The sequence below is a fragment of the Anguilla rostrata genome, chromosome 16 (assembly GCF_018555375.3).
Source record: "Anguilla rostrata isolate EN2019 chromosome 16, ASM1855537v3, whole genome shotgun sequence".
Classification (NCBI taxonomy): domain Eukaryota; kingdom Metazoa; phylum Chordata; class Actinopteri; order Anguilliformes; family Anguillidae; genus Anguilla; species Anguilla rostrata.
This window is the reverse complement of record NC_057948.1, coordinates 30413890-30439639: the sequence shown is the minus strand read 5'-3', so window position 1 is coordinate 30439639 and position 25750 is coordinate 30413890. Positions and strand designations below refer to the sequence as shown.

At 44.6% G+C, this 25750-nt stretch overlaps 1 long non-coding RNA gene across 1 annotated transcript; it reads left to right on the top strand.

The window, feature by feature from the left end:
- Positions 1–254: 254 nt before the first annotated feature.
- On the top strand, positions 255–25299 carry LOC135242113 (uncharacterized). The gene is made up of 3 exons (XR_010326224.1): positions 255–705; positions 1116–1235; positions 24703–25299. It is a non-coding gene; the product is annotated as an uncharacterized LOC135242113 (long non-coding RNA).
- The last annotated feature ends 451 nt before the right edge of the window (positions 25300–25750 follow it).

The window sequence follows — 25750 nt, the reverse complement described above, 5'->3', positions numbered from 1 at the left end:
GTATATGCATTGTATATGCAGATATGTTATATTAACTTGAACACTGCTTGTGTGCTGTGTGACACAACATGTTCGCTGTGAACAGCTGTGTAGCCTGTGTTCACAGAACCCAAGCACAGTTTACAGGGCACGGGCAGTTTTCCCAGAAAACAAAGATCGCCCTTTAGGGCCACCGTAGTTAGGCTATGGCTCCTACAAGGGTCCTGCAGATAAATGGTGGGAACATGTCATCTGTGGTGTGGCAGTGACAGTAACATGCACAGAAGTTGCCCTTTAAACACCAAATCTTACGGATGACTAGCTCCTTCCTTCCTTTCTAACGCCAACATGCTGCTCCTTTTTATACAGATGAGCATTTCAATGATGCAACAACAGGACATTTTGTTTGACAGAGTGCCTGCCTATTAGAGATGGAGACTTGATCTCTTGATCTTGGTCTGAATCTTAGCATTAGTAGGCTATGAATTTTGGTCTGTATTGTAAGTCTTCTTCTGGGTCTTGAGTTGGGGCAAGACCATGCAAGGTCTCGGACATGACGAAGTTTTCTCTTTCCAGCATGCACACTCCACTTCATCACTCGTCTGTGCTAAAACGTTTCCGCTGCAATTCTTTTATTGCGTATGCCGTTCTCTACCACGTGGCTTCTTAGTAAACTGGCGTTTGAAGAAGAAACGGTGACTTCACCTAATGTCCCCCAAACTGCAAGTAGGCCTAATTCAATTAATATCTGTGTACAAAACCAAAATGTATCGGAATACAATTACTAATCACCCATGAGTATCTGTGTAATAGTGATACCTAGAATATCATAGCTAGCACATTAGTTTGCTAACATCAAATTTAACCAAGTTAACGCCCAAGCAAGCTGAAGAGGCGGAAAATGGAAACGTGTTTTATTATATTAACAAATTGTATCTCTTTCTATAATCATTCTTTCTGGTGGTTTATGTGCTCGGCAATAAATACTGCATAATATCCTATTAAAAGTCTTTAAACTGGCTTGCTAGATCGATTCTGATACAAGCCACCTGGAAAATTGCTCGGTATATTATTACTGTCTGGCTAGCTGCTTGCTGTCAGCATTACGTTTAACTTAATTTGGATTTTGTTCTCAGTTCGTTATTGAACATTTGGAGCTACTGTGAAATTCGTATTCGAAAACTTGAAGAGGACTGTGGACACAAGAAATGAAGGGTAACGTGCAAAATGTGTAAGCCATCTCTGCGAATGTCAAGGTAAAAAAACCGCAATTTTTTCACAAGGTATGTTGACGAACTTACAACGTTACTTGAAAAGGATATTTCTCGGTTATTGGGCTCATTAACCAGTTACGTTTAGCTATTAGCCTGACTACAACAGAAATGTGATCAGTCACATTTCCTCACTAACATTCAACTTGACTACTGTGATCTGTTTTCAAAAGAGGATGTCTGATTATGGCAACAACGTTACTCTGCTCGGCACAGCAGAAGCTACTTGGGGCTTTTGTTATACAATCATCATAAAGCATAGCTACCCAGTTTATGACTAGTTTTTTCCACACACAAATTCAACCTCTTTAGAGAGCTTAAAAACGTTGTTTCGGATTAGCACAATGTAAACTAGTTAGCAATCTAACGTTACAATCTTGGAAGCCCACTTTTAGAATTAGCCTACACTATCTAGGCCAGGCCAGTGTTCATTTTCTACGGTTGCAAATGAGGTCGATCGATTGTTTGTTCTCTTTATATTTTATTATATTGGTTGATGTCTTTATATTTTATATCCCCATTAATTAGCTGTGGTAGCGCGTTCAAGTACTGTTTTAAAATGAATGTTGACACTAGATGTTCATGTTGTTGGAATAATTCATTTTTTGATGATCTTATCTTGAAAACTGTTGGTTAAATGTTTCAGCTATTTCAAGTTGAAGTCTTTTCTTGCCTTGTTTTACAAATGTATTCCTTGATATGTTAACTCTAATTCACCATCAATATTTTAGTTGAATGTGATCTCTGATGTAGCGTACATTGCCACATTATAGTGCGATTACAAACACTTTAAATAAACCAGTACAACACGTGACAGCTTTTACTTAATTTCTTTGATAGCTCAAGTGTAGACTCAAGCATATTACAAGTAGATACAACTGCATTGGGTTGTTTACAAAAGTACAACATTCTAGCCTCTTAATTTTCCTCTACAATCCACCAGATTGATGCATTTAAATGATAAAATTTACAAACTTTTCTCCCTGGGGCACCCGACCTGTCGACAGGTTTTGGGGTCCCTCCACCACAGTTTCCCAAAATCCTGTGGGAAACAGCAAAACCTAGGGAGGGAGGGGTGTATTGGGTATTGGTCTGGATCATGGTCAAGAGGGGTCTGGTCTTGACTCCAGCTCTGCTGCCTATATACTAACAGACTCCTGCTTTCAAATGTAAATAATTTGTGCTGAAATGTTTGTTCTTTTTATTTGATTTGTAATGGTATAGGCTGTGACACACAATCAGCAGGTGAAATTTAAGTGTGTCAGTTTTCAGATTAGTAGGTGTGACAGTGTAGGAGCAATTTGGCTCACTTCCGTAGTGGTCTACAGTCTGTGGATAAGGCTAGGAGACCGAGCGTTTAGGACTGATATCAATTACTAAATCTATATCTACTCCCCTTTTCAGGGACGTGTGATTTTATTCCACCGCTGGAATAAAAAAAAAAAATTAAATAAAAAAAAAAGCTTTTATCTGGAAATGGTTTCTCTGTCGTTTATGTCTCGCATCAGGGTTCCTGACCACAGAGACGGTGATCCTTAGCATTCGATTCAACACCCGTGTAGCCTTTGCCCTGGTCTGTAATGACAGAGCAGGTCTCTACCCAGGGCTGACACCTTGGCTCGGTCGTCCTCTCCTTGCGAGGGAACAGCTCTTCTGTGTGCTTTTTTTTTTTTTTTTTTTTTTTTACGGCTGAGATAATCTGATTGCTTTCAGGTTGCACTGGGGGCTGGCTCTGTGCAAAACTCACTTGTCCTAAATTCACCCCATTCATCACTCTGGCAACCCGATAAGGCATCTGCGCCGAGCCGGACCTGCCAGCGGCGGTAAATTCTGGGCCGCGCGTGTCACCGGCCGCCAGCCGCGGTGTTCTGGAGTGCCGCCGTCTCCTCTCCGCGGGCCCTCGCGGCGGGTCCCGCTCTTCCGAAACACGACCCCGGGGGGGGCCCCCAGGAGCTCGGGGTTTACCGTTCGGCACTAAAACACTGATGATGATGATAGCGGAACTTTCATGGCAAGGCGCAGCACGGGTCTTTGTATGGGGAGAGATAGATTGGCTTGAGCGCGCACTGCTGTCGCAGAAAGCTGAGCAGCAGTAAATTCTGAACTCTTTTTTTTTCTTGTTGGGTGAAGAAACATGCAGTTATTTTCTGACTCTATGCACATGGTTATTTCAGCACAAGACAAAAAAAATAATTATGATTGACATTATTAAAGCAAATTAAAAGTATTGTTTGGAGAATATGTGGCCTCATGGAAACTTTACAATTTGTCCATTTTTGTCATAGTATCAAGATATTGTCTATTGCAACATTATTGAGGAAAGAGGCTGGTATTCCAGCCTGTGTAGAAGTTGATTAGTGCCTTATTATTTGAAATATTTGGGCTCCTTAGTCATTAAGCAAAAATTTGTTTTCTTTACTCCTTTTACAGCTTTAAAATATTTAGTACCGGGCATTTTCTTAACTTTAACCTTAGAAATTGATTCCTAAAACCTATTGTGCTTTGGAACCTGTCATGTCACTAATGGGGGAGGACTTCGTGTTTAGTTTGCAATGATGAGCACTGGTGAATCGGTGAATTTCCAAAAGTGAGGCATGATAGACCGTATGTTGGAGGCTGCAAACCGTTTTCAGAAAGCCGTGTGAGGGGCACATTTGCAGATGGTGGTGCAGATTCAGTAGGGATATGGATTGAGCCAGGGAGGCTGTGTGCTAGACTGAGTCCACAGTGCCATATCACAGAGAGGGTAGAGAGCTGGAGAGGGAGCTCTGCTCAGGCAGTGATTAGAGCTTGCAGGGCAAAGTTCCCCCTGTGGCCACAGGGACTTCTGGGCTCCTCCCTACCTGGCTGTTTCCCTTTAGTCTGTTGCTTAATATCTGTCTTTCTTTCCCTTTTTCAAATAAAAAAAAATTTGGCATGTGCAATTCCCACCCTAATTTAAAACCTTCAGCGTACTAATTAAATATTTACGCCATACAACATTCGCGCCGTGATCCCCATTGCCAATTCAGGAGGGCGTACACATCCATGGTTCTGCTCTGAAACGCGGTGTCACCACTGCTGCTTCTTTTCACACCGCAGCCCGCAGCCAAGCTTCGTCTAGCATGTAGTTTCGTCTAGCATGTAGTTTCGTCTAGCGGTCTGCAGGTGCCCGGCTGACCAGCAGGGGTCGCTAGAGAGCAACAAAATGGTCTCTTTGCCAACGGCTGAAAACTCCCGACCCTGAGCGACCCAAAGCAGCTGCCAAACGCATATTGACCTGTAGTCCTACCAGCCACACTCAGAACTGGTACAGTCTGTATTCGACTGTGGTGCTCCTCCATGTGCCAAAGAACAGTGCCTTATTCGGATGAGTCACTCAGCCTCCCACCCCCCCCCCCCCTTTTTTTTAAAACTACTTCTATTCCCCATTTCCTCTGTCAATCTAGAATAATGAAAACTTTAAAAATTTACACGCTGAGCTGTGCAGTCGATGCACCAGATGGTTGCATTTTCATACCAGATGAATAAATTCAGCCTCCCACTGGATTGTAGGAGTTAAGCAGCAGTGCAGTGTAGTGTAGTGCTAAGGGAACTGGACTCGCAGCTCAGAAGTTGTTAGTTTGATTCCCAGCTGGGGTGCTGGCGTTGTGCCCTTGAGCCAAGTTACTTAACTTGAATTGTTTGTGTAAATATCCAGCTGTATAAATTGTTTGCATGTAAAAAAAATGTCATCTGTGTGAGTTGGATAAGAGCTTTTGTAAAAATGCCAGAATGCAATTGAGTCGGTCACAGTCGCATAATTAGCAGTAACCTAATCTGCCTTCTGAAAACCTCTCCCCCCCCCCCCAGCTGTGCCAGGGCCAATCGCACATTGCCCCCACCGGACTTTGCATTGGCACGTTCAGGATTTGATACCAGGCTGTGGACGCATTGCTGAACCAAGGACTACTGCTTTAGCTGTCCGTGTCATTAGGAAGGAGTGCTTTACATGCATCTTTTGGGTATAATCAACATAACACGGACCCTGGAAATCGACTTTTGCTTTGTTTAACCTATACATTGGCCAGTTGAATTGGTATGGTTTTCTCCAGTGACAAATCACCAATACATATAGTTTTCAAAGATTAAATGCAATGTGTGTTTTCCAGATCACTGTATTTTCTAAAACACAAAATACACATAAAAATATTGAAACATATAAGAGATATGAGATGTGGAATCAGAGAATAGGTACAGACTTTAAAATTATTATTGCCATTAAATGATGTTAATATCAACTGTGATGTCCATATTGTTTTCTTGCAAACTGGTTTTCAGTTTTAAATAATTTTCACATTGCGTGTTTCTTGCCGGAGGCCTAGTGAACTGAACTGTGGTGCTCTGGGGGTCAGGGGTCAGTGGATCATCTGTGGTGCGTTGCTGAGGACTTTGGCCCCTCGTACTGTAGCGTACTGACAGAGCTTCATTTTGCTGAAACTGCATGGATTTGGTGCAGTGCCCGGGTGGTGCTGTGTTCAATTTGAAGCTGCAAGGCCCATCTCGTAACATGTGTTCAGGCATCTTGTTGGAATTATCTTAAAGAATCTCATCTGCCCGGCAGCCTATTTCTGCCTGAACATCCCCTCAGTCTCTCTCTCTCTCTCGTGTTCTGTAATCCAGCACAAATTGTGCGCAGACCTGCACGAATGGTGTATTCCCATGCTTCTGAGATGGCCTCCTAAATCCAGCCCTTTAAGTATTGGACACTCAGCTGGAAAAATAACAAAAAAAAAAAAAACTCTAATCACATACTGCTGTTAAGTCACAGTGGGCTTATCGTTGGTGTATTCACAGGGTAAATATGTGAAAGTCGTGCATTTTAGCATTTATGTTGCAGTGGAGCGCCACAGCAGACCGGAGCAAACTTGGTGAGAAATAGAAAGTTCTGCTGCTGTAGTTTGAGTGGTCGTGAATATCTTTATCGACCAGGACGTTTCTTGGCGCACAGTTGATGGCAGTCGATGATAGTGGAGAGGGCACGAAAGAGAGATACGATAAAAACATGTATAGTAGCGTGTCTGGACTTCAGTCCGTCAGTTTGGAAGGTTGGGGTGTGGTTCCTTTGCCAGAACCTCAGTTGCAATCCCCGTCAAACGGCCTTAGCAGGACAGTTACTGGTGCTTGTGGGAGGCCTACGCAGTGTTGTGTTTGGGAAGCACACATTGTGTCTCTGCAGAAACGTGTAGCTGCTTGCTAGCTGAAGAGCTCAAAGGCTGCGATTTTTGGCGTTGCGTTGGGACCAGTGTGGAGGGCTCGTATGTTGAGCAGGGGGCCAGAAAAGAACAAAGCTGGCCCCTCTCTTCAAAGGCCCGCTCCGAAAGTCTCGGAAACGGAATGGGCTGCGCGCATCCACGTCCCCCCCCGGCCCCCGCACTGCACCCTGGGAAAGGACTCCTGGTGCTTTAATCACGCTACGGTTTTTCATCCACGGCTTTTTATGCCTGTGATTCTCTCGACTTTCTGTGGGAATCAAATTGTACTCCTGGGTTCCATCTGTTTCTTCACTACTGTGCGCATTCCTTTTTTCCCCCCCCCGCCCCGATCTACAACCACCGTTTCACAACATGTTCCTGTCCAAGAATCACCTTCTAAGGTTCCTGCGTGGCCTGGGATCTGAAGTGCGTTCACCACGACTTCCATTTGATGCAGTGGCCTCGCAGAGGGCGCCATTTTCTTCCCTTGTAGAATGCTATTGGCTAATCTGTTGCTTTTTTTTAGAACAATTGGCTGTACATTTAAAATTCTACCCTTGGTTAAAATGTTTTATTCACATTCAAGCAAGAATGACCGAGAGCTGAATGTTAATTTATTAGAAGCGCATTTTCAGAGACATGTTTAGATGCTTGGCACAGTGTGAGAACTCCTTAGTTTCTGTTGGTTTGCGTGTGAAACGTCAGTAAGTATAGCAACAATGGTAAGACGAAATTCCCTTCATACATGTTTTACATCGCACAAGTGTGTAAATCCAAAGTACCGGTTGTGTCAAAAACGGTTCGGCTCTTAATGTGAGCCAGTGTTGACCACACACAAACGGTGAAAAAATGCCCCATTAGCAGCTTTTTTGTTTGCTGTCCGAGTTTCAGTGGCGTGAGTGCAGAAGAAGAGGAGAGAGTGAGGACAAGTGGTGTGTGTGTGTGTGTGTGTGTGTGTGTGTGTGTGTGTCTGTGTGTGTGTGTGTGTCTGTGTCTGTGTGTCTGTGTCTGTGTCTGTCTGTGTCTGTGTGTGTGTCTGTGCGTGTGTCTGTGTGTCTGTGTGTGTCTGACTGTGTGTGTGTGTGTGTTTGTGTCTGTGTGTGTGCGTGTGTCTGTGTGTGTGTGTGTGTGTGTGTCTGTGTGTGTGCGTGTGTCTGTGTCTGTGTCTGTGTGTGTGTGTGTCTGTGTCTGTCTGTGTGTGTGTGTGTGTCTGTCTGTCTGTCTGTCTGTGTCTGTGTCTGTCTGTGTGTGTGCGTGTGTCTGTGTCTGTCTGTGTGTGTGTGTCTGTGTCTGTCTGTCTGTGTGTGTGTGTGTGTGTCTCTGTCTGTGTCTCTGTCTGTGTCTGTCTGTGTGTGTGTGTGTGTGTGTGTGAGCGCCACTCCGACTCGCGTTTGAAGGCCCCCGTGTCTGCTGAGCTCCAGGAGAGCCACGGAGGGACGCGGTTGTGCAACTGGTCCTCGCCATTGAGGAGGTTTCCTCACAGAGACGCCTCCATCGGTCGCACACGGCCAGGGCTTCTGATCAAACCAGATCAGATTAAACGAAAGTGAACGGCCAGTTTAAGCAATTCAGTCACTTATCAATGAAATTATATTCACCCAGAGAGAATATAATTGCAGCTCGTTATTATTTAAAATGTTCGCTATATGCCATGTGCCAACCTTTTTTGGCCTTTTGGGGGCATTCCAAGCAAAAAATGATGGCATAGGTGAGTCACCTCTCATCTTCTAGTAGCGTGTGTGTGTGTGTGTGTGTGTGTCTTCGCGCGTGTGTATGGGCTGTATGTCCAGTTTGCCGTATATATGGCAGCCCGTGATCCAGCTCTGGAATACCGTCCAGTGTGCTGGCAAGCCTGCCGGACTCGTTGCATTCATTACACCCCAGTAGACTAAATATCCTCCGTGGCCCGAACCGGGGCCGGTTGCAACAGAGAGCGGCGGGGCCGGGGCGCCGGGTTGCGGACGCGTTGAGCAATCGTGAAGCGTGCAGGCTGCGGGTCGGCCTCGTGCTGCGCCGCTGCGCGAACTCTCCGCCAGTTCCGCCGGCCCGTCTCCCGGGGGGTGGGGGGGTGGGGGGGGAGGCTGGGGGTCGGGGGGCCGCATTTGGCCAGACTGTCTGACACTCTCCCCCCCCCCCCCCCTTCTTTTACTGCCTCTGCAAGAGTCTGTGCGCGCGTGACCCTGCCGGGTGGGCTGGCATGGGACTCAGACATACCTCCGCGGGACGCCGTACGCGTCGTCTCTGTTTACCCGCCGTCGTTAAGAGAGTGGCCATCACCGCCTCTGCCGTTTGGGTTGACTCCCCCCTCGTCCGTGATCAGACCGGCCTGCTGCTGCTGGGGACGCAGAACGGGGCGAGGAGGTCACGTGAGGGGAACAAACCACACGGTCACGCCTCTATCACACAGGGCTATCTTAGATCAGGATGCTTCAGGGAGGCAGACAGAAGGAGAGAGAGAGGGAGAGAGAGAGAGAGAGAGAGAGAGGGAGAGGGAGAGTGAGGGAGAGGGAAAGAGAAAGTGTGATCTCAGTTACTGGTCCTGCAGGAGGCCCTGGCACCCAATATCTGAAGTCTGGCTTGTGCCATTATGCTGGACAATTGCCATTCTCTGTGCTTTACCGTTTCCATTCTCTATGCTGTACCATTCCCATTCTCTATGCTGTACCAGTCCCATTCTCTATGCTGTACCAGTCCCATTCTCTATGCTGTACCAGTCCCATTCTCTATGCTGTACCAGTCCCATTCTCTATGCTGTACCAGTCCCATTCTCTATGCTGTACCAGTCCCATTCTCTATGCTGTACCATTCTCATTCTCTATGCTGTACCAGTCCCATTCTCTATGCTGTCCCATTCCCATTCTCTATGCTGTACCATTCTCATTCTCTATGCTGTACCAGTCCCATTCTCTATGCTGTCCCATTCCCATTCTCTATGCTGTACCAGTCCCATTCTCTATGCTGTACCAGTCCCATTCTCTATGCTGTACCATTCTCATTCTCTGTGCTGTACCAGTCCCATTCTCTATGCTGTACCATTCCCATTCTCTATGCTGTACCAGTCCCATTCTCTATGCTGTACCAGTCCCATTCTCTATGCTGTACCAGTCCCATTCTCTATGCTGTACCAGTCCCATTCTTTATGCTGTACCATTCCCATTCTCTATGCTGTACCGTTTCCATTCTTTATGCTGTACATTACATTACATTACAGGCATTTGGCAGACGCTCTTATCCAGAGCGACGTACAACAAAGTGTATAACCATAACCAGGAACAAGTGTGTTGAAAACCCTAGAGGGAAGTACAGTTCACATTCTCTATGCTGTACAATTCCCATTCTTTATACTGTACCATTTACATTCTATATGATGTACCATTTCTATTCTTGAAATATATCTGAAGGTCATCTTGCACCCCATATCTTGTGCATAAATATTATCTGAAGCACCGTATGTTGAACTCACGGGTGACTCAGTCAGTAAAGGCGCTCATGTGGTTTCTAGTCCAAGCTGCACCCTGTAGTCACATATATTTAATATTAAGTCATCAGATTTAATATTAAATATACTTTACCAGGAGCCCACAATTTGTGGCCAAAAGTGGCCTTGTGTCATCAGGGGTAGGATGAGTTTAAGTCAGCCAGGGTTCCTTGGGGAATTGATATATTATTTCATTGTACCCAACAATACGTTGGTTCCTCACAGTCTGCCTGTGTTTCACTTTGGTCAGGATGGTGTGAAATAGTCTCTTGCTCCCGGATGAGTGTGTTGGAGCAGTGGACATGCCTCCACTGGTTGTGCTGTGTGTGTGGGAGCAGGTGGCACTGCATGACTCCAAAAACACCATTTTTCCTGATAAAAAGAAAAGGGGAAATTGCAAAACTTTCTATTCAAAGCCTCACTGTCTGCCCTTTGCACATTATTCCTGAGCTGTCTATAACTTAAGTTTATTTGTCCTCCCTAAATCCGAACTTTTGCCTCATTTTCAGTTGCTCATTAGATTGAAATTCTCTTGCGTAGAAGAGAAGAAAAAAAAACCCCACTAATAGGACTAGTGGTAAAATGCGAGCGGACCGTTCATATTTGTTGACAAGTGCAAGCGGCAGTGTAGCATAATGGGTAAGGAACTGGTCTTGTAACCTAAAGGTCATGGGCACTTAACCAGAGCAAGGCACTTATCCAGCACTGCTTCACCATATATCCATATATAAATGGATGCAATGTAAATGCTATGTATAAGTTGTGTAAGTCGCTCTGGATAAGAGCGTCTGCTAAATGCCTGTGATGTAATGTGTATTAGGCTATATGATTCGTACATTGAGCTCATTTGGGCTCTTGCCAAAGAAAACCAAGGCAGTGACAGCACTCAGGATGTTTGGGTACCATATGGAGAGCTGAGTTATCTGGAACGCTAAGGATTCAGCTTCACTCTTTAGAGATCCCCCTGCCTTCAGGGTGTATAGTGAGCAGAACGGTCTGCGCTGCCCGTGACGGTGAGTGCAGTGGGCAAGTCCTAATAGCCCCTCTGTACCATTGTGGATTAGCAGCATTCAGTGGTGCAGCAGCTAACACCGTACAGTGTCAATAGTAGAAAGTGTGGGAGCGGGACTGGGCCTCTGGAACAGGCTGTACGGGCTCTAGGGGGAGGGGCTAGTAGTGGTGGCGGTGTGCTGCTCGGAATGTTTGGGGGGGGGGGGGGAGGGCTCCTTGGTCAGGTGTGCAGAGGGGCAAAGTCCGAGCCGAAGGAGCCTCAATCTGAGAGGCCCATCGCCCCGTCCCGTTGATCATTGTCAGCTATATTTAACACCGCTGTCTCTGGCCCGACGTCACACTACTTGAGGGGGTTAATGTTTCACCTTGGGCGTGTTGTGTAAGTATGTGCTGTGTGTGTGTGTGTGTGTGAGTGTATCTCTCTTACATGTATATACGTATGTGTGAGAGATTGTATGTGGATCTGAGGCTGAATGTGCGTTAATGTTTGTGAGAGAGAATCTGTGTGTGTGTGTGTGTGTGTGATTGTGTGTGTGTGATTGTGTGTGTGTGTGTATGTGAGTGTGTATGTGAGTGAGAGAGAGAGTATAGATGTACACTTTCATGCGTGTGTGTGTGTGTGTGTGTGTGAGTGTGTGTGTGTATGTGAGTGAGAGAGAGTATAGATGTACACTTTCGTGTGAGTGTGTGTGTGTGTGTGTGTGTGTGTCAGTGAAACGGCTTTAATGTCTTTTCAGAAAAGTACGCGTTTCACGTGTTCCAGTTGATGCCAAGGCCACAGGGTTTCTTGAAAGCTGAATTAGGCTAAAAGATGAACCAGTCATGCAGGCAAAGCTATATTTGTGTTATAGATGCTTAATATCATGTATGAAATATCAGCACTGTTTCAGGCCTTATGTGTTGCAGATGAGCGATGGCAGCAGAGTGGTGTCCTCTGTACAAGGTGAAATTCACAAACAGTGATTATTGCCAAACAGCAGCGTGTCGATTGAGTTCTGCACTCGTTCCCTGTGCCCCTGAGCGACACCAGTGCACGTACAGCACGGCCACAGGGAGATCCAGAAATCATAGATACTCATTTTCCATATTTGTATGGCAAAGGTTATGATCGAAAGGCAGCGCTTTGCAGCCTCATACAAATGCATCACCCAGTTTCTCCAGCGTTCCTGGCTAAGACTGCCGTACTGATATAACCTGTAACATTCGAGGGAGTATTGTGATACTCTTACTCATCTACGTTTTCGTAGAATGTCAAACCAGTTTATCCTGTTCTGTTCAGGCATTCCTCGCCTGTTTTTCTTGGTGGGATCATTTATTCTTGACCGTTTCCCGTTGGGATAAAATCATGTTTCAACAATAATTGCTTGTCATGAAATCTTGATAGCAAACATGCTCACCATATTGTTCCTGCCAGAATGGGTGATTGGCCAACATTCAAAATGGCAGTACTTAAAACATTTTCTTTTCCCCAAATGTAAAAAAATTCTAATATAAAAAAAAAAATACGTTTGAAATCATTTATGGTTTTGCATATGTGATCACAGAGGTTTCTTTTTCCGAAATGTCCACATAGAAGATTCCAAGTGTCCTCCAAACATCTGACGCAGTCAGAATTCCAACTACTGAACAGTCAATACACCGTAGCGGAGTCTACCTTTAACCTACATCAGCGCTCCCAAACACCGCGGGGAATCGCGGTTCCAGTGGGTCTGTCCACCGTGCATCGGCAAACAGGACTCGGGAACCAGGAGCGCCTTCTCGCGTGCCCTTCAACCGCGTGTTTATGCGATTCTCAGAGGTGAAGGGAGCCGATGAACCTGTTGCCCCTCGACAGGGAAATGCCCAGTCAATATTATCCCCACTAGTTAAAGCTTGGACCGCCACGGCCAACATGACCTAAGACCCATTGTTTTCCCCACAGCTTGATGATCGTGGAACGGGTTCAACACGCGCACGTGGCGCGGAGCTGAAAACCGACTGACCTTGAGTATTAAAAAAAAGAAAACAAAAAAAACAAAAAAAAAATAGACAAACAGGAGACCACTAGCCCAAACAAGCCCTGGACTTCATCTGCTCCTGGAGCGAATGTTGACGAAGCAGGGTTCGCACGTGGATCTCACAGGAAGAAGAGGCAAATTGGCAGCATTTGTGTCGAAGCGTCGCAGTAAAGCGCGTAGACGTTGTAAAGTTTTGTGGTGCAAAAAATCGTAACAGTGGCCTTCATTTGAAGTGTGGATCCAACGTGATGCATCCTTGGCGGGCTGTTAGCGTGAGAAAAACATTGCAGCGTTTTAGTGTAAGTGAAAGAGAAAGGAACGGCACGTTACTACAATATCATAAACTATTGTTTTATTGCATGAATGTATGAAGGCACAACATGCACACGGAGGCTTCCTCGTTGTGTTGAACGCGCCAAAAACGAAATAAATTGGCACATTCAACACACCGAGGAGGGCTCCGTGTGCATGTTGTGCCTTCATACATTGATGCAATAAAACAGTAGTTTATAATCTTCCAGTGAGTGCTGTCCGTTTCTCTCTATCGTTTATAGTTTGTGGGATTCAGCACCCTATTATCAGTTAATACGCTTGACTGAGCACGTTTATTTAGTAGAAGTTTTAGTGTGAGAACATTTTAGTGTAAGAACCATTTTTAGAAGAGGGAGAGCACATAGGCAGCGGGGAACTTCCGAAAAATCCGGGGGCACATAACTTTTTATTTAAATTTATTTTTAAGATCGGCGCTATCAAATCTACTAAAACCACTCTGTAATTAAGCGGTGTACCGAGGCCGCTAGCATCGCGCTTTCCCGCTCGCTATCTCTGAACCCAGGGGAGTGAAGTGCCTCTTGGCCCTCTTGCCTGCGTGAATTTAGTGATCCAGAAAGAACATGTGAATTAAGAAGAAAAGAGAGAAGTTGGTTTTTCTCTTCTTTTTTTTTTTTTTTCTCTGGAGTTTAAATATGTTTTTAGATCTGCCTCTTGCTGGCCCTGCGAGCCAGAACATTCTGCACCCTTTTAAGTTCTGGTTCAGAACTGAACTGTGTCTGAGAGCGTTGTTAATAAACATCAATCACTTTATAAGATGAGTGGAGAAAAAAATGATATGATTGATGATTGGAGAGTTGTGATGTCCTGTATTCACTTCTTGTAACATTTATTAAACCCCAAATATCATACAAATTACAGAAATAAATCAGGTTGGAGTTATTTAATGTTGTGCACATTAAAGGCTTCTCTTACGACTGACGGACTCCTATAGCAGCCGAAAAGAGTAATGTAGGTACCCTAAGACCAGTGGTAACCAACCCTGTTCCCAGAGATCTACCATCCTGTAGATTTTCAATCCACCCCTGACAAGTATGTTTTTAAGTAAATGCCTCTGCTACTTGTGTATACTGAAGTGTTTAATGCTGACTACGTCTGTAGTTCTTCTTGATTTAGCTCTGTACTCCACAGTTTTAGGTTTGCAATTAAACAATGCACATGTGGTTAGAGTGCAGATTCTCACCTTTTATTAAAGGGTATTTGAATAGATTTTGGTTTCAACATGTAGAAATAACTGCACTTTTTATACAAAGCCCCCCCCCATTTCAGGGCACCGTAATGTTTGGGACAAATGTCTTCACAGGTGTTTCTGATTGGTCCGATGTGTTCAGTTGATTCTTTTTTGCAAGTATAAGCGAGCTTTCAGTATCCAGTCTTGATTCCAGGCTTTTGATTGCCTTTGTAGTCTGTTATTGGCATTCGTTAGCAGAAGGACCGGCGTCGTGCCAATGAAAGTCAAGCAAGCCGTTACGAGGCTGAGAAATATGAAGAAAAAAACTGAGACATTGACCAAACCTTAAGCTCACCAAAATCAATGTGTTTGAAAAATCATTAAGAAGAAAGAGAGCACTGTTGAGCTCAGTATTCAGAAAGGGCCTGGTAGGATAAGGAAGACCTCTGAAGTTTATGTCTGAAGAATTCTCAATTCTTCTGTTTTGATCATACCGGGACATTCTTTCCAGTTCATTGTTGCTAGGTTGTTTTTGTGATGAGAAAGGAACCAAATCCTGACCTGACTAAGGAAGGAAATAGTACTATGCAGGTACCATCATATCCTTTGTCCCTGACCAGATTAGGGATTGTAATTTGGAATATGACGTGCATGCAAATGTGGTTATTTCAGATTATTGTAGGCATATCTTATAAATATTATTTGGATTCACCTATTTGGAATAAGGGCTTTAGCAGAGTTTTGCTTTTCCGGAATAAGGAGTTTACAAGGGCTGTATGGTCACTGGAGTTTTTCGAATAAAGTCAGATTAATGATGTGCATGTACCTTGTATCGCATCTTTTAAAAAAATGTATGACCAAAGATGATACAAACTGTGAAGGTCTATTTTAGTTGAATGGCACACTTCCCCTTAATTTTAATGCATGAATGATGAAATCAATCGTAGCCTTGTCATGGGGACAGAACTAATGCAATAATGACACTGCACATTCAGATTGAAAGGCCATTGTGCCGTGTCTGTGGGACATTAAATAGGAAGGTGATCGGTATCTGCACAGCTGTATGTCACAGTAACGTTTGAAATAAAGAGCACAATGGCAGTGCTCATTGTGCTGGTCTTCTGCTTACGGGGCTGTCCAAAGCCTGTGTGCTCAGTGTAATCATTTTCTGATAGCCCGTTATAGACCAATGTACCTTATCATTCACCCCCCCCCCCCCCCCTTATGGACTCTGTGTGTTTAAACTGCGCATTCATTAAAATAATGCTGCCAGTGCTGTGACGATAACGCAGAAGAATTGATACCTGTGACTCTGGGTCTTTTAGAGGAGAATAAAACGGTCGGGGCTTCCTTTATATGCAGGTGATTACCTTGGCACCTCTCACGAAGAGCCGCTGTCATTAACTTTTTAGTGCGGCTAGCCGCGTCAGCGCGTGTCTGCTTCTGGATTAGCATGTCTCTCCAGCTTCAAAGTCTCCTCCTCCTCAGCCAATGAGATCAAAGATACCGCAGTTACTATGCTGGCCTCCTGCAAGCCGAGCTGATTGGCTGAAGCAGTGCTCGCTCATTGGCTGGCAGGCCTCTGGTGTTGGTTTGGCGGCGGGCTGGGAGCTGAGCAGGCAGCCCATCAGCACATTTCGCTGGGCACGGACCTGTGGGTCCAGAGTCCAAGGATGCGTGCTCTCTCGATTCCCGCCCCCCCAGCTCAGCGTTTAATAAATTGGTCCCCAGATCTGTGGAGATCCAGGCCTCTTACCACACGAGTCCTTGCTGCTTGGCAGCTCGAATGGTTTTTTGGACTTTTTAACTGGAAAAGAATAGTAGGCCCTGACCTGAACGATGTGACCCCTGTTTCAGTATTTCTTCACGGACAGTGTCAGATGACATCCAGCTGGACACTGCCTTCGACAGCCCCTTCTGAAAGCTTAGGAGCCTTTTGTGTGTTTTCAGTACGATAAGAAAAAAAATCACTATGTTGTCTTGCAGCTGTTTGTAAAATAGGTCTATTTTGGTATTGCACACAGTTTCTCTAAAATTTTTGAAGTAATGGTAATAAATATATCTACATAAGTATCTAGGGATTTAAGAGTCATTTAATATGCATCCTGTAAATTTTTACTGCATGACCTATTAAACAGTCACCAAGCAATTGAGCTGTTTTCAGTCATTGTAAAATTCAAGATATTCCAAACTAAAGACCAACGTTACGCAATGCAAATTTAGTACTTGTTACTTCTACCATTCTTACCTTGGGAAATATTAAAGAAATCTATGATCTGATATGTAAATTTTTGATTAATTATGGCATTTATAATAAAGCTATCCATCAAGCGCAGAAAAAGGTGTAACAATTTGTCAGTAGCATAATTTGTCTTAACACCAGTTTAAAATCAATTTAATGCATTTAAATCGTCTTATTCTGAATTTTTTAAATCAATATTTCCCATAAACATGGAGTTCACCCTTAAATATGACCCCATTAAGGTTTCAGATTGATGTAGGTATAAATTTACGTGTTCAGAAATGTTTTGTACTTCATCAGTCTCAGGCCTGGTCAGTCTAGCCCAGCACAGAATGTCATGCCTACAAATATGACTGTTGACATATGCTGGTGTATTGATGTATGAAAACAGATCAAACGAAACGATGGGAGTTTGAATCGTCTCCAAAGCGGTTGTGGTTTATCGACTGTGTGTGAATCCAAATGAGGTGTTTGAGATGGTGCCATTCCACATTCCAAGCGGAATGGCGGGATCATCTGTCCCTGTGATTGGTCGAGCTCCTGTCCAATGACTGCAGCCGGAAACAGGCCTCACTGAACAGCAGAGCAGCACATAGAGGCCAGGGCTGTGGGCCCCGCATGTCCGTTAACCGCTTTAAGACATGGGCCATGACCGGTAGGAGATTGTTGTAAGTGGAAGTGGAAGGCATTACATTGTCATGGACTCTTCAAAATGTAACTTTTAAAGAGTTTATTAAATGGAAAAGGCAAAACATTATCATGTTTTTTTTTTTTAAATGCAGATCATTTTAACATTATGAAATAAATTGTTAAAAGTTAGCAGTCCTTTTTATTGCTGAGACAATATAAAATGTGAAAATATAAAAAAATGTGATATTTCTTGGTAAATCCCCTTTCCTCCCACTGGAAGAAACCTCCCATTAAGAGCATTGGCCACTGCGACAGCAGGCCAGACGTTGCTTGCTTTAGTTAATTAAGCGAAAGATCTTTTTCCTTTTTTTCTTTTTTCTTTTTTAAACCTCAGGTGTCAGTCGATTTTCTGACTGGAGAACGAGTGCAGCGTTGCCTGGGCAATCACACATCTGCCCTTACACGTAAGCTCCGCAAATATCTGATGGCACCAGCATGAAGGCTTTTAGGCCCGTTTCCACATCAGTAGCTGGCCGCCTTCAAATAGGTGTTGGCTCTGCCTGCGTGACCCATTTCCAACTGATTCACACTGATTCACTGATTTACCCCACCTGACCACATTGGTTTCCACTGACAACCATTTCAGTGGGTCTATGAGGATGAGCTTCTCTTTGCTGCTCATAATGCTTTGCAATGAAATGCTTGTATTTGCAATTACTAATTACATTGAGGAGTCTGTAACTCAACTCAGCAAAATGCACAGCTTTAAAAATGCAGTGTTTCCCCATACAGTAAATTTATTTGGGTCGCCCGACCAAATAGATTTCACCCTGTCGGTATATAGCTACTTATTTCTATAGGCAACGTACTATACTTCTGTATTCTCGTTATTTTTTCTTTTAAATGTCAAAGTGACATGTAGCCAACTCATTTTGTTGCGTGAGTTGGCCCTCCCCCCTCCCTCATGGCTGGCGTATGTAGAACAGAGCAGCGAGGACAGATCAGTGCCTGAAAGCGAACATAATTAGAAGGACATGTCACTGGCCCTCATACGTTAAAAGAAATGTGTTCAGTGTATGGTTGGGACTAGTTCCTCTTTTTGTACTCTTACACTGTTACAGGACTTATGAGATGGAGCGCCATGGTTGCCCGTTGGGAACAGTAATAACTGTAGTATAACAGAAATATCACATGTTTCAAGGGCATGCAGTCTGCCTCCACTTTGAAATCGAGTGATACCACAAGTAGGTGACAGGTTTGAATTTGAGTGGCAAATGTAAAAGCACTATTAGGCTCCTGTGGGATTCTCCCACTTGCTGACAGCATTGTGCATTCGTTCCCATTTTTCTGTTTCCTTTCTCATTTAGGAAATGCATGTTTGAGAGCTCTGGCTCATGTGGAACAGGAAAGCGTCCGACAGCCAGTTCACACAGAAAGAGGTTTTTATTCACGTCCAATAGGAACTGACTTCCTGTAATTCAGTAAGCAAGGGACAGTGGAGGCCAAATCTTCCAGTACTTCATTTTTATGTTTTCCGTCCAGAGATACACTTCTTTACTTGCTCATTCACAGTTCGAGTGTGTCTCTCTCCTGGCAGGTACGCTGTGTTCTAAATAAATTGTTTCCAGGCCGCGTCTGTGGATTGATTAATGATTGTTCACATGCCACAATGCTTAAAATGGAAGAGTTTTTGGAACTGGCATTGCAGTGCTAAGTTAGTGATTAATGTGAAATGGCTTTCGGACACCCACACGATACGTTTACATGTGAGAAAAAACATATGTTCATTTTGTTGCTTTGCTCTAGATAATTATATTGCCCCTCCAGATTTCAGTTCTTAATTGCATTGGCTTGTGATACAGTTAGCTCAGTGCGATACTCAAACAGTCAAGTCTCGGTGTTTGAAACACAATTGTCCTGCATAGCATCCCACTGTTTTTACGGGGACACAGTTCCCGTTGTAAGCTAGTGGTAAGTAAAGCAGGGCTACGTTATGAATCGGTGGGAATGATTGCATGTAGGCTACTTGAAGCAGCGGTGGAACAGATGTGGGATGTCTCTCCTGTAGTGCTCCCTGTTGGACAGGTTTTCCTCTTCCAGTCTCTCAGTCTGCGGCTTGCGAGCTTTCGCGCGGCGGCGGCGTGTGAGAGAGTCCAGCCGCGGGCCTTTTACGAGATTTATCCCGCTCTCCCCGAGCAAGGGCTTCGGTTACTCCCTTCGCCTAATTTGTCCGTTTATCTGCAGTTCGCGATAGCCTTTGCTGCGTTAGCACAAATTTCAAATTGTTGGCAGGGAGAGGGAAGAGAGGTTTTGAACGTCCTACGAAGGGAAGGCAAACTTAGGAGTGCGTCTGTGGCCCTGTTTCTGGGGGAGGATTTTTTTCTCTTGGCCCAGAAAGAGGATGTTTTGTTTAGTTTTTTTTTCTTTTCGTTTTTTGCGTTGAGCCGTGTGGGAGGGGGGGGGGATTGTTGCATAGCATGAAACAGTTAGCACCCTGTGACCCAAGCGAACGATGTCGATAACGTCGTCAGGGAGACGCAGGCCGAAGGAAGGCGACTGGTGTAATATTCATATGACTAATCAGGCTGCACTCAGCTCGGGATTAACTGTAGCTGTTTACACTTCCTAACGGTCATCAATTTTCTCCAGAGTCCCCCAGTGACACAAAGCCAAGGATTACAGATTTTTATGGCTGATCACACAACACAACGAGGACATCGTCCAGCAAAACATCTGTACTCTGCCTATGAGTTTGCACATTGCTCATTGCTTTTTACACCCGCGCCCCCCACCCCCCTCCCCAGGCCCCAAGACCCCCAATATCATCTTTACCTAAGTATAAACCCGGAGCGAGGCTGGCAGATTAACTGCTTCCTTCAGAAAACATAAAAACAATGAGAGCATGTTTTGGAAAGGAAGGTTTTTTTTCTCGGCTCAGTGATCCTGACTTCCAAAAGGATACCTCTGTGTGTGTGTGTGTGTGTGTGTGTGTGTGTGTGTTGCCTTATCTGAACTGCTTAATGAAACTCAATGTTCTTGGCTGGTGAGTTTCGGATACTCAGTCACCGCTGACAGCCTCAAACTGTGTTTTATGAGCAGGGCCACATGAATGGGAGATTACAGAAACCAATATCCCTAACTTTATGCTAAATTATAAAAACCATTAGGGGCCTTCGGTTTTAAAAGGCGCACGATAAAATTTTTTTTTTTTAAAACACGACATGTTTTCCAGATGTTCCTCAGTTACGAGTTGCGTGCCAAATTCTTCAAGGAGGTTTGCTCGAAACGAACGTATCTTGGAACCACTCGAAAAGCCTCTTTCAGAAAGGATTCGTCATTATTTTTATGTTTTTATAAAGTTTTTTATAAAATGTTTTATTTTTCAGTGTTGCCCATCTGGTTCAGAAACGTGCAACAACGGAATTTTTTACTGCACTAATTAGGGAAACACAAAAGCAAGCTATACAGAGGAATTTATTATTTAGCAGCTAGCTGTAAATTTGTCTTCTGTTGACTTCAGATTGCCCTGGAAGTATTTGCATGTTTACTTGTGCTGGTGGCCTTAGATGTGATCATGGTTGTGTGAGTGGAACAAGAATCTTGGTCAGTGGGAGAGCCCAGATAATAAAATAGGGCCATATAAAAAAGCACGAGTGCATTCTTCAATAGGGAAAGATCATGCCAAACGGGTATCTGAATAAGGGGGGGGGGGTCCTTTTGATCCCGCATGAGGCGTCAGTTTAAATTTGGGCGCACACACAGGGAGAGGACGCACTGACTGTCCCAGGAGATGGAGGACAGGGACCACTGTAGGGTGATGGTTCCTCTACAGACCTCCCTGGACCCGCTTTATGTCACTTTATTTATGCCAGCCCAGTTGGCCAGGATGGCAAACGTTCTAGTGTTCACCAAATTCAAAGAAATTAAATTTAAAATTGCGGTACAATTTCCTTTCTGGGAAAGACGTCATGTGGCTGTGCGTCAACAAACAATCATTGAGCCAGGGGTGTTTTTAATGTGGTTACCTACAGGGTTGATATCTCGAAGTGATGGATTATACCGTTTCCGAGAATAAGAAATGAATCAGATGTTTTATCAAATCAACTTTTTTTTTTCCTGCTTCGTGCATTCCAGACGGTCTTTGGCCGGAGCGTTCTCGCGCTCCCTCCGACAGGCACCGCAGATGGGTTTTCAGACGTCAGCGCACGGCGTAGTTTACAGGAATGTCACGTGGCCCCGCGGTTGACTTCATCTCTTTTATATGAATCTGCGCTCGGTCGATTGTTGACAGTACGCGCAGTCCAAGAGCGAGCGAGCGTGCGTGCGCGTCTTTTAACAGGCCGCTTAGAACAGTGTGACACGAAAGTAAATAAAATATTAAAACCGTGTTCAAATTCTTCCGCGTCGAGTTCACAAAGGAGTACCCGCCGCGATCAAAGTCCAGTGCTCAATGGCTACTGATAAAAGAGAACAATATCAACTGCGGCGGGACACGTACATCATGATGTCACTGCGCGTACTCTGTGCCCGTTCTGCAGTAAGTGCTGTGGCATATGCACATATATTTGTCCCTGTGATTCATCTGTGCACCTGCCAATCCTGTGTAGCTAGGGCGGGGCCATAACGGTAACAGATGAGCGGCGGTATTTAAGAACTCACCTGTCCAGAAGGCCCCGAAATTACATTTGAAAGATCTGATTTGGGAAAAGAGGTGCTGCGTGTACCCCCCAAAAAGCTGGTACAAACATACAAAACATGCATATACCTTCCCAAATATTTAAGCCCATCTGGGTGGTTTTGTTAAACACCTATTTTATATGAAAGTACAATTTTCAACTGAGACTGCCTGTTTGGGAACACCGCACGCCCAGTGTGTAGAATCTCTGACATCTAAATATTTCAACCTGCTCACAGTAATGCCAAGTGGTGTAAAAGTGCACCCATAACTGTTTCTGATATCCTGTTTACGTCTGGGTACATAGACACAGACATAGGGGTGACAGACATATCACATGTGCTGTACTCCGGGACGTTGTAATAAGGAGAATAATTAGACATAGAGCATTCTTTGTGTAAACAGTGTCTGCATTCTTGGAATATTTTTATTAAAAGTTCTGTACTTGAACCCCATATTTTTGGATTATTTCCAAGAAAATCTGACATTTTGCTCTTTCACCATACGTGCTAAAGTCTGAAAGTCTCATTGTGAACAGTTATATTTGTTGGAAACGCATGTTCCTTTTTTTAAAATTAACTACTGTTGTTACTATTGCGTGCATACATTGTTTCAATTTGTGTATTGGTTATTCATCTGTACCAGTATAATATAAAAGCGTGTACAGTAAAGTTTGTTCACCTTCCACAGGTGTTATAATGCAGGTTAGAGTTTAGAGTTCAGAGCACAAGGGCATGGCTCTATCTACCCAGTTTGAACTGACTGTATGCTATAACTCTCACTTATCACCAGTACCAGAGAACTTGGATAAGATGACATTTATCAACATGTAAAAGCACAGATAGGCCTAGAACAAACATTTTCCTTCATGCGAGCAAGGGAGGCTTTCATTCATGGAATGTCAAAGAATTCCTTTCGAAAAAAGCATGATGTAACAGATTTTATTTTTAGATCCATGTTAAAAGGTTGCTACATGAAGTGCCTGATTTACTGAGATTTTTGGCAAATGAAAAAAAACTTTTAGCTCATAACGCAGCCAATGATTGGTGAAAAACAAATACCATGACCAGTCGTTGGTCATGTTATTGGTTCTGTGTGTGCTAAAGGGTTTTGCATGCACTGAAGTTCTTAGTAAATCAAGCCCCAATATACTAAGAGCTATTATTAATAACGGTAATCAGGAAGTTACCCAGATTTTACAGATGGATTTACTGAAGCCCCAAAGCTCTGCTGCTTAACGACACAACCATAAGTTCATTGGATCAGTGCCCTGGTGACTTATAATAAATATGTGCTACCGGCTCTTCCCAAGAGGATTCAAGTGGCATGTTGTTACTAATTAACTATCCTCCTTCAGTTCATTGAAGGTGGTGACTTTCAACGGTTTTTCTTTCACTCTGCAGTTCTTGTTGAAGAAGTATCCCTGTAATGGACATGCAGTGTCTTTTTATTTGTAGTTTCTAAGTTCTGTCTGGAGGACACTGAGACGCAATGAAGTATACGGAACAGACATGCAGGGATACTTAAAAGCACCGGAAAAGATTTATTCCACTTCTGATCACTTGTACAGTGTCGAAACGTGCACTCCGTTACAGCAACGCATGTCCCGTTGTCTCAGGTCTGAGGGGGTTGTTACATAAGCAGCTCTTTTTTTTCTTTCCTGGGGCTGATTTGTGAGAAGGTGGAGGTGGCGTGTTTGCCGTAGTACTGCGCTGTTTGCCTTGGCTGGCCACTGTTTGAACAGCGATCAGGTTCTGTGGTCTCCCGGCAGCTTCGGATGGCACCCGGGTTCTCAGCGCCTGTCAGGGCTGAGCGGCGTGCGTCCCCCCCTTAGCTGCTCTGCCTGGTCCACCCAAACCCCCCCCCAGACCCCCCCTCGCCTCCCCCCCCCCCCGTGCTTCAGAGGCTGCTGCGAGTCACGTCAGCAGTAGGGCTGTTCTTGGGTGGAGTACTTAGGCCTGGGGAGCACTGTTGCTGGACACATTGTATCTGATACAGTACTTCTACAGACATAGGTGGTAGACTGATACTCTTACATAGACATAGGTGGTAGACTGGCACTTTTACATAGACATAAGTGGTAGACTGGTACTTTTACATAGACATAGGTGGTGTACTAATAGTTTTACATAGACATAGGTGGTAAATTGATACTTTTACTGGCATAGGTGCAAGTGATTGTCTGTCTACTTCCTGTGGCCTAAATCCTTTGAGGAATCTGTTCATTCACACCACTGGGTGTGTTTATGGCGAATTCTTGTATTTTGTTCGGTTAAAGCAGTTTTTACTTCATATTGTCTCGGTGACCTTACTTGGTTGTAAGTACTTCATTGTACATGCAGCGTACCCCCATCAACACGTACCCTTAATTCTACACTTTGTAAAAACGAGAGCTTCGCTGCTGCTGCTGCTACACCCTCACGTTGTGAGAACGAGGAGGGGGAGTGGCTTGAGTGTTGAGTGCACCGTGTTCCAGCACCGTCCGCTGTGCTGGGAAACCGTGGAGTTTTTACAGCAGGAGAAGCCTGGCGGACGTCACCGCGCGCACGCGTCAGTCCGCCCGCCCCGCCCGCCCCGCACAGGGAAAGCGCACCTGCGGAAGCCCCCGGAACGTTGCAGAGGAGCGCCTCGACCGTCAGTTACCCGCTTTCCCTATCTTAAGACGTCTCTGACCTCTCTCTCTCTCCGTTTCTACTCCTTATCAGTGTGACGTACGCTGCAGCTTTCGGCGCGTAGCTACGGCGACGGCGGTGTGTTTTCGAAGCCAACTCGTTTACCAGCAGCTTCACCTAGTTCCTGGAGCTGCCAATCCAAGGGGGTCAAGTCCGTTGGTCCCCGAGGACAGGATGCAAGCGTTCTGGAGGCTTTCAAACTCAGGCATCAGAGAGGCTCGATATTCACCAGGGCCCCATAAATAAATGATTTATCCATCTTCTCTGTAGCATTGACTGCATGAAATATCAAACGCTATTATACAACCAAATCATGGCCTATACCAATGAGTTCCAGCTGTTCTGCTTTTGGACACACATTGCTTTGTCATTTCCAGTTCTTAATTTGTACCATTATTTGGCACGACTGATTGGTGAAACAAATAATACATCTTTTTATCTGTAAGCACTGGCCCCCCACCCCCACTCCACTCCACTCCGCAGTCATGACAGTCATGTGAATGATATTACCAAGATCTCCTTATGCTGTAAATAAGACAATGTGTGTATATAAATGTATTTTATGGATATACAATGATATATCTTTTTTGTTAGCCTGGTCATATTTAAGGTGGAGAGTTGCAGGGAATGTTTGAGTGAGGGGGGTGTTAAGGAATGGTAGAGGATGGGGGGATTCAGGGAGTGGTTGAGGTTTGAATGGGGGGAGGGAGTTACAGGGAATGGTTGAGGTTTGAATGGGGGGGGAGGGAGTTACAGGGAATGGTTGAGGTTTGAATGGGGGGAGGGAGTTACAGGGAATGGTTGAGGATTGAATGGGGGGGGGGGAGTTACAGGGAATGGTTGAGGATTGAATGGGGGAGTTACAAGGAATGGTTGAGTTGAATGGGGGCGGAGTTAAAGGGTGAACGTGGAACATTGCTTTTCCTGGCTAGAGCCGGATTTTACTGCCCTTTGCCGTCTCTAAATAGGTGCTCCCTGTTCCCCCTCGCACTGTTTGCCCAGGTCTAATATGAGCTGGTTTAATTTACACAGTCCTGAGAGCAAACAGAAAAGAAATTAGATCATGGATTTGGCTAACCTT